This window comes from Aulonocara stuartgranti (assembly GCF_965226115.1).
Source record: "Aulonocara stuartgranti genome assembly, chromosome: 9".
NCBI lineage: Eukaryota > Metazoa > Chordata > Actinopteri > Cichliformes > Cichlidae > Aulonocara > Aulonocara stuartgranti.
The window spans coordinates 2,669,479-2,678,760 of NC_138960.1; the positions used below are offsets into that span (position 1 = coordinate 2,669,479).

At 40.0% G+C, this 9,282-nt stretch overlaps 1 long non-coding RNA gene across 1 annotated transcript; it reads left to right on the forward strand.

Moving 5' to 3' along the window:
* The first annotated feature begins 8,175 nt into the window (after positions 1-8,175).
* LOC309714968 lies at positions 8,176-8,860 on the forward strand. Its single transcript, XR_014279110.1, has 2 exons — positions 8,176-8,506; positions 8,651-8,860. It is a non-coding gene; the product is annotated as an uncharacterized lncRNA (long non-coding RNA).
* Positions 8,861-9,282: the final 422 nt, after the last annotated feature.

Below are 9,282 nucleotides of genomic sequence, written 5' to 3' on the forward strand. Positions count from 1 at the left end.
GGCAACTCTTGAACAGGCGTGACGCAGCCTGTAAAATAAATAAATAAAAATAAACATTTAAAAAAGTGATAAGCAGATTGAAATATACATGAATGCAGGTGATGATCAGTGCATGGGACCGATGCAGTGAACACAGTATAGGTCATGCGTTTGTGGTGGGAACAGTCTTATGTTTATTGCTCATGAGTCCAACAGCAGAGGGGAAGAAACTGTTCTTATGGCGAGAGGTTCTGGTGCGAATGGACCGGAGCCTCCTGCCTGAGGGGAGCAGGTCAAACAGACTGTGTCCAGGGTGAGAAAGGTCAGCTGTGATCTGGAGGTGTACAGGTCCTGCAGAGATGGGAGTCTGCAGCCAATCACCTTCTCAGCAGAGCGCACTAAACACTGCAGTCTCTGTTTGTAAGAGGTGGCGACTCCAGCGTACCACACGGTGATGGAGGAGGTGAGGATGGACTCGATGATTGCAGTGTAGAATTGCATCATCGTCCGTGTTGGCAGGTTGAATTTCTTCAGCTGCCTCAGGAAGTACATCCTCTGCTGGGCTTTCTTAATGACGGAGGTGATGGTGGGCTCCCACTTCAGGTCCTGGGTGATGGTGGTATCCAGGAAGTGGAATGAGTCCACAGTGGTGATGAGGGTGTCAGACAGGATGATGTGGGGGCTGTGTGCTTCCTGAAGTCCACAATAATTTCCACTGTCATTGTTTAGCACCAGGTTGTTGCGGCTGCACCAGGACACCAGACGTTCAACCTCCATCTTGTAGGCAGACTCATCCCCGTCCGAGATGAGTCCAATAACGGTGATGTCATCTGCAAACTTCACTAGCTTGACAGACTGGTGGTTGGAGGTGCAGCAGTTGGTGTACAGCAGGGGTGGGCAACTCCAGGCGTCGAGGGCTGGTGTCCTGCAGATTGGAGATTTGTCCTTGATCCAACACAGCTGATTCAAATGGCTAAATTCCTTCCTCAATGTATTTTGTAGTTCTCCAGAGGCCTGGTAATACACGATTCAGGTGTGTTGACCCAGGGTGAGATGTAAAACCTGCAGGACACCGGCCCTCGAGGCCTGGAGTTGCCCACCCTGGAGTACAGGGAGAAGAGCAAAGGACAATTAGTGGATGACTATGGTGGAGGACTCATTTTCACAGGAAGTAAAGTTTATTTATTAAGTGCTTTTCATAGACAGGTAGTCACAAAGCGCTGTACACAAAGATTAAATTAAACAGTCCGATAAATAGCAAATTATATACACAATATAGAGGTTAAATGTAAATTAAAAATGTAAAAAGCATTGGTCAACAGAAAGCTTGTTTAAACAGTAAAGTTTTTAACTGCTTTTCAAAGGATTCCACAGAGTCAACCAAACGTAGTTGTGGAGGTAGACTGTTCCACAGCGTTGGTGCCACAGACTGAAAGGCTCCGCCCCCTTTCATCTTCAGTCATGTTCGGGGAGCAACCAACAAACTCTGAGCCTGTGAGCGGAGACAACGAGCAGCAGTGTATTTTGTGAGAAGCTTGGATAAATAATCTGGTGCCTGGCCATGTACTGCTCTGTACGTTAAAACAATAATTTTAAAGGGAATTCTAAAATCTATTGGGAGCCAATGTAAAGAACATAAAATAGGAGTGATGTGAGCTCGCTTGCAAGAGCGAGTTAGTAGTCTGGCTGCTGCATTTTGTACAGAGATGATTTATCCAAGCTGGTAAACAGGGAATTACAATAGTCTAAACGCAATGACACAAATGCATGGACAATTTTTTCCAGTTCAGCTAAGGAGACCATATGTCGCAGTTTAGAAATATTCCTTAAATGAAAGAAACAGGAACGAGACAGAGACTTTACGTGTGAGTCAAGGCCCAAAGAGGAGTCAAATATTACTCCAAGATTTCAAATATTTGGCTCAGCAGAAAAACAGAAAGGGGCAAGAACCTGACTGATTTTAGAATATAGATCAGGAGATGCTATGATCATGGTCTCTGTCTTGTTCATGTTTAAAACAATGTAATTGTTAGAAAGCCAATCAGAAACCTGGGTTGAGCACTGGACTAGGATGGACAGTGTATCCAGCTGATTAGGCTTAAAGGACATATACAGCTGAATGTCATCAGCATAGAAATGATAAGACAGGTCACTAAATGACTGAATAATGCAGCTAAAGGAAGCATGTAAAAGAAAATACTAATGGACCCAAAACTGAACCCTGTGGAACCCCGCAGGTTAGGGCAGCAGTGTTAGAGGAGAACCTATCAGTCCTAACAGAAAAGGTCCTTTCTGACAAATTGAAAATGATTGAAAATGTGACGTCATTCCAGGGTAAAACCGCAAAGGATTGTGGGTACGAGTGGCAAGCGGTACTAGCGCATGCAGGCTTTCACATGAAAACAGTCACACAGCGATAAAAATAAACACAAAAAATGGCAAGAAGCTGTTTTATTATTAAGTGCAATAGCCGGTCACATGACAACCACGGGAAGCCGACTGGTAAAGAGATCGGTTTTTATCGGATTACGTCCCAGAACACTCCAGCTCACATGATGGGGTTCTTTTACATTCAAGATCAACAAAAGTGGCCAAGAAAAGATTGAAAAATGTTGCCTGGTCTGATGGGTCTCAATCTCTGCAACATTCAGATTTTAGGGGCAGAATTTGTCTTAAACAACATAAAGCATGGATCCATCCTGCTGCTGGTGTAATAGCGTGGAGATATTTGGTTGGCACAATGTGGGTCCCTTAGTACCAACTGACATCATTTACAGACCACAGCCTACCTGAGTCTCAGTTAGGGCTGGGCGATATATCGAGTTTTTTTAAAAATATCGATATATTTTTATACAAGATATAAGATGTGACAATATCCTTTATATCGATATAGTCTATGTTACGTTATAATTATAGTTGTGGAGCCACAAGTTTGCCTCTCTTTCGTCCACTTTTGTCTCTACGCAACGTTACTCGACCTCGCCTCTCTCCTTAACTGAACACAACTCTCCCTCCTCCACCATTGCTTCACCTGCAGGCAGCGACAAGATGGACACGGCAAATCTCCGTTAACGAGTTACTGTGCATCGCCCTGTACAGCATCAACGTATTAACGAGCTAACCATGCTAACGCCATGCAGCCCAGAGCGGCTGCACAGCCTAAAATGGTAAATGGTAAATGGCCTGCATTTGTATAGCGCTTTTCTAGTCCTTAGGACCCCAAAGCGCTTTACACTACATTCAGTCATTCACCCATTCACACATACATTCACACACTGGTGATGGCAGCTACATTGTAGCCACAGCTGCCCTGGGGCGCACTGACAGAGGCGAGGCTGCCGGACACAGGCGCCACCGGGCCCTCTGACCACCACCAGTAAATAGAAATAAATAAAATCCTTTCATTCTCTTAAAAGTTGACAGTGCACCTTTTGTATGAATTCTTGTTGTGCTTGATGACCGCGAACCGATTTTATGTGGTACACGGCACTCAGCAATCTGTCAAAAAATGTTTTAGTACGACTTTGCTGCACCGCTTGATGGATTGTTGGAGCATTAAGGCTACCGAGGAGCCTCGCGCAGTAAAACGTACTCTGCTTCAATGTAATATTACCGTATTGTGTGTGTATAAGGACATAAATGGCACCTGTTATGAAACATGGTTACGAAGATGATTTCAAACTCCAGGCTGTCAGTCACACAGTAGAAGTTGGGAACAGAGCAGCTGTGAAATCTGTCTTTGTTATTGTGCTCAGCATCTGTTAGTTTACATTTTGACTGCACAATTGTGAGCTCTTTGTTATGCACAAAAACAACAGTTTTCTTTTATTTATGGAGCATTATTATTTAATAAATGTTCATAATTTATTTTTGAGTAGTTTTTTTCATGTACATCTATGCTGTATAAAAAATAAAAGTGCCTGTGTGACATCTGGGACACAGCTTTGACTAAGAACTCTCTTTTTGTTCCTGCCTTATGGCTTTAAAAAAATATTGAGATATATCGAGATAGGAATTTTGGGTCATATCGCCCAGCCCTAGTCTCAGTCCAATAGAGCACCTTTGGGATGTGGTGAAATAAGATTCACATCATGGATGTCCAGCTGAAAAATCTGCTGTCATGTCAATATAGACCAACAACTTCTGAAGAAAGGCAGTGCCAACAAAGGAAGCACTGATAAACGGAGCAAGTCAAACCACAACTTTAAATGATTATTTTCCAAAATTAATCTTTTTTATATCTCAAACACAAATCAGAATTTTTAATACCTACAGCAACTATATTAAAATCTAAAAGATTTTATAGATCTTATTTTTTCATGAATTTCAGGTCAGGATTTTCAGTAAGCTGCAGGAACCCTGTTCAGTTAGAGAACAGCCAAGTCTCCTCCTCTGATAAACCTCCATCTGTGTCACTGAGAACATTTGTCACTTCAGTTTTTGGTTTGATATACAGGAAATGACATCATGGATCACACTTATAGTCATTAAACTATTTCTTTATTTAACATTTAAAATTTTGGTTTAACTGTTAAAGGATTTCATAACACAAACAACCTGAACAAAAACAACCCAACAAAAAATATCTGCAGAACACATGGATCAAAATACATTCAATAAAAACATAATAAGAGGAAACAGATTTTTTTGGTTCAACTACAGTAGAACAGTTTAGAAAGCTTAAAATGTAACGAGAGGCACATTTTCATTCATAGCTGCCTCATCAGATCTTTACAGAAGACTCCACCTGAACTCTGTGGAGCCTGATCTCAAGGGTTTAAGTCTGACCCTGAAACCAGACGAGGATCTTTCTGTCTCTGCAGCTTTACCGTGATCCAGAGATGGGAGTGATTTCAGTCCTGGATGATCACGCTGTTTGCACAGAGCAGATAACGAAATGAATGTTTTGGCACATTGGTAACAGTGAAACAGTTTATTAGTAACGTGGGATCGTTTGTGTTCGGAGTATGAACTGAAATTCCTGAAGCTCTTGTCACACTGGTCACAGCTGTAGTTTCCTTTCACGTGTGTACGTTCATGATAGTTGTCAAAGGAGCTTGCAAAGATGATAGTTACAATTACCTGATTGTGAGAAGCTTTTGTCACAGTGTCTGCACTTGTGTCAGGGGTTAAGACATTTGTTCAAACACAAGTAAGAGAAATAAGACACTGCAGACCGACTCAGAGAGTTTTAAGACATGCGCACGGATGTGTGCCTCTCAGCAAAATCACACACCTCGAGCACAGGCTGCTTGCTTTATTTATAGTTCAAAATGGGTTACATAGTACTTCCTCTTTTAACGGAAAGGGGAGAGTTTTAGGCATTGTGTCAGCTATCTAACTTCTGCACACAAACTGAAAATAACGACACAGCAGTATTCATGCTTATCTGACATCACAGACACTGAAGTAAAGAATGCATGTATATCCTGTCTTGTCAAACATCTCAAACACTGAAGTAAGGAATGCATTGTGTTTTGTTTAAAAATAGGCTTGGTTATGTGAAAATATATGAACACTTGATTATAAGGCACACTTGATTTTACTTGATTATACTTAATGATTTGTATTTCATAAAAATCCTCTATCAACTTGTATGGTTTCTCTCCTGTGTGGATTTATTTGTCTTTTTTAAGTTGACTTGCAGTGGTGAAGGATGACCCACACTGATCACAGAGATGCTTTTTGACCCCACTGTGAATAAGTTCATGTTGTTTTAACTCACTTGTTGTGGGGAAGCCTCTAGCATATTCTTTGCAGTAGTTCATTTTGTCTCCAGTGTGTCTACGTTGATATATTTTTAGGGTGATTTGATATCTGAAACTTTTCCCACAAAGGTCACAATGAAAGTGTTTCCCACCACAACAGAGATGACAGGGTTGAGAACTGGATCCAACTGTGTCGCTCTGCTTCTAAACAAAGACACAAAGACAGTGTAAGTCAGTCCTTCAACATTTTTATCACGAACGTCGCCTGAAAAACAAAAAACAAAACATCATCTGTGTCAACATCCAGGACTAAGAAAAGACAAGACATAAAATAACATCCATTTACTGTTTGCTTTATAATACTCAGCTTAATGTGTTGCAAAAACTATAACAGAAACAATACTGCAATAACATTAATGTAATTCTCAACTGCTACCACTAAAATACTGTAATTCAAATCTGAATAATCACTCAGAGCTGCTTTTCCATGGAGCAGAAATGCTAACATGTTGCTAACCGTTGTTTCAGACAGTCAGACTAAAATCACAAGATAAAAATAAAAATACCTCACAGCAACTGCACTTGGAAAGTCTTTCTAGTGTGGATCTGTTGGTGTCGTCTCAGGTAACGTGGAGATTTAAAAAGTCTTCTCACACAGGTCACATTTATAAAGTCTCTCCTCAGAGTGGGTAAACATGTGGTGTCATAACTCTGTGCTTGTTAAACATAGTTTACCACACTGATCACAGCTGTACACATCATGTCTGGTGTGAATGCGTAGGTGTGTATTTCTGTACCCTACATGGCTGAAAGTTTTTCCAAAATGTCACAGCTGTATGCCTTAATTCCAGAGTGGGTAACTTTAACTGGTAAACTGATAACTTTTAGCAACGACGTGATCTTGTAGAAACAATTAGGTGTCATGGATTCAACTATAATTGCGACTCTTATTTTTTACTTTACTGGAAAACAAGAACTGGTAAACATTCCTGACCGAAATAACTACCTCTGCATGGCAATTGCACACACCTGCTGCTATATATTTTTAATATATATATATATATTTTTAGTATTTCTTTTAGCACTATTTATATTATTATATTACTATTTATTACCTTATTGTTAGGGCTGTTTTTTTGTTGTGCATCTGCACCTTATTGTTGTCAATGTATAAGCATGGGACAGTGTGAAACGTAATTTCAATTCCTTTGTATGGCAAGTACATTTGAATAAATTGACAAATAAAAGTATTCTATTCTATTCTATTCTAAAACATTTCTGCATTTTACCCATATTTTATTTTTAACTCAAAATCAAAATTCCAGATTCTCCTATATGTTGGTTTTGCACCAGGTAGGATGACAGATTTCAGGTGGCCCTGTGTTTTTCTCTATTACATCTGCCACTGCATCTCAATAATCTTTGTGTGGCTCCTCCTGGGTTCTCACCCTCTCCTATCTGGCTCACATGACTCTCATCCTCTGAAAAATCGATGTTTGAATCTCCCTCAATAATTATGTTAAGAATTTTCTCCGCCTTTGTCAAAAGTTGTCTATTAGGAAAAAGTGTAATAAATATAAGTATAAAGTGCCAATGTGTAGAGCACATTAATAAATTAGTCATGTTCTCTGTGAAACTAAATAAGCCTAATTCTTAAAGACCCCTCAAATTATTTACTAGATGTTTATTTTTTGAATAAAATAAAAATCTGAGTTTAACAAAACATTTTAAATGTAAATATCAAGCTTACCTTTCTTTCTTCCATAAAATGTGCTTGTGGGCACGCCAGCCATTTTGAAAAGGTGGGAAAAACAATTGGCAAGGCCACACCCCCACACGTGATATAATTTTAAAGGTACTGTTGTCCTCGCTAAGAAAAATCAGGACTTAGAGGAGTGGCAAGTAGAGTATGTGAGCTACAAGCAAAAACTAAATGTGTACTACAGTGCGCAAAAATGAATTACTGGGCCATCAGGGGGTTATGAGGGACATTTATGACACGAAAAATCCCACAAACCTTAAAGTGCACTTGAAAAGCTCACACAAGAAGGTTAACCTAGCTTACCTAGAAGACCTCATCAGGGGGAGCACACTCCCCCTCCTTGAAGAGCTCCCCCACTCAACCCGCATCCCCCGAAAACAGCTAACCCCAGATAAGGCAGCGTGATGCATCCCGAGACAACAGGACTGGGACATCTAAACAAATGTGTGAAACAATCGCCTTCAAAAAGGTTATCAATTCACTTCAACCAAAATTAGGAACACTTGGTGCGGCAAGAGTTAATAGTGATTAGTCTCAACACCCAAGGATAACCAGGAGAGCATGATTGATATGATGGAACTGAGATTTTGTTACACTTAATTTTTGCAAAACACAACTAAAACTAAACTGAAACTAAGGAGTTTCAGAAAATAAAAACTAGACTAAACTAGCAAAGAATTGGTAAAAACTGATTCCAACTGGTAAAAAAAAAAAAAAAAAAAAAATAGAAAATCTGGAGTCGAAACTAAATAAAAATAACATCTAATGAAAATGGCGAAACGTTTAAAACCCTGGTGCAGAGATTGGCAAATCTGACCAGGAAATGTATAAGATGGATTGTCGGAACAGTCAGCGTTAAAGCCACTTTCAGTCCATACTAGGATGGCATTGGACATCTTCGGGGCGGGAGAGGGTTGGTGTGACCAAGGTGTGGTTTGGCTTGTTGTATGTATATTTGAGATCATGTGGCTCTGGATGGACCAGTTACCAGGGCATGGAAGGAGGACAGACTCATTAAAGGAGGAGAAGGAATTTCCTGGGATTGGAGATCCTCTGGGTGAGTGGTTGATTAAAAGCATGCATAAAATAGAAGTTATCTGTTGTTATTGATTGGTAATAGATTGGTAATTGGCCACATTTACAGCTGTATTGACTTGTTGTGGACGTAGTCGACTTCAGGTTTAAACACTCTAATTAACAGGTTGAACATAGTGACATTAAAGGAAGAGTATGCAGCGCCACCCTGTCAGACGCCAGTGACGGTGGAGCTCACTGATGAATCAGGTGAGCTGGATTCATGGCTGATTTAAAACTAAGATCCCCCTGCTGTGGTCAGTAAGGGGAGAACAGGGGGAAATACAATTAAAAATAAAAGAGGCATTTATAAACGTTTATGGGTCAAGTGAAACGGGATATAAGGGGGTTTTACTGTTATTTTAATATCAGCATTATTATTGTATGAGAATCATGCAACAAGCATTGCATCGATGATCATATATTGAAGCTTTTGACCTTATACTAACATCTGTGTTCCTGTGATTGTTATAACCTCTGATGAATCTTCTATTACAGGTGTTAGGATAATGATATAATTTTTCATTGCAGGTGTAACCATGATCATTTTTATACATATTGCAACTTGTTGCTCATTGTAGAGTTGTGCTCAAGTTAATAAGGGTTAAAAGCTACGGTCAGCGCGGATGTCTGACTGATCTATTGAGGGAAAAGGCTTCAAGCATAGAGGGCTGCACGCGCTTACAAAACACTGATATCGTGTTATTCTTTGTAATCTTTTCTTCAATTATGTCTTTAAGGTTAGTTTAAATAGTGGCA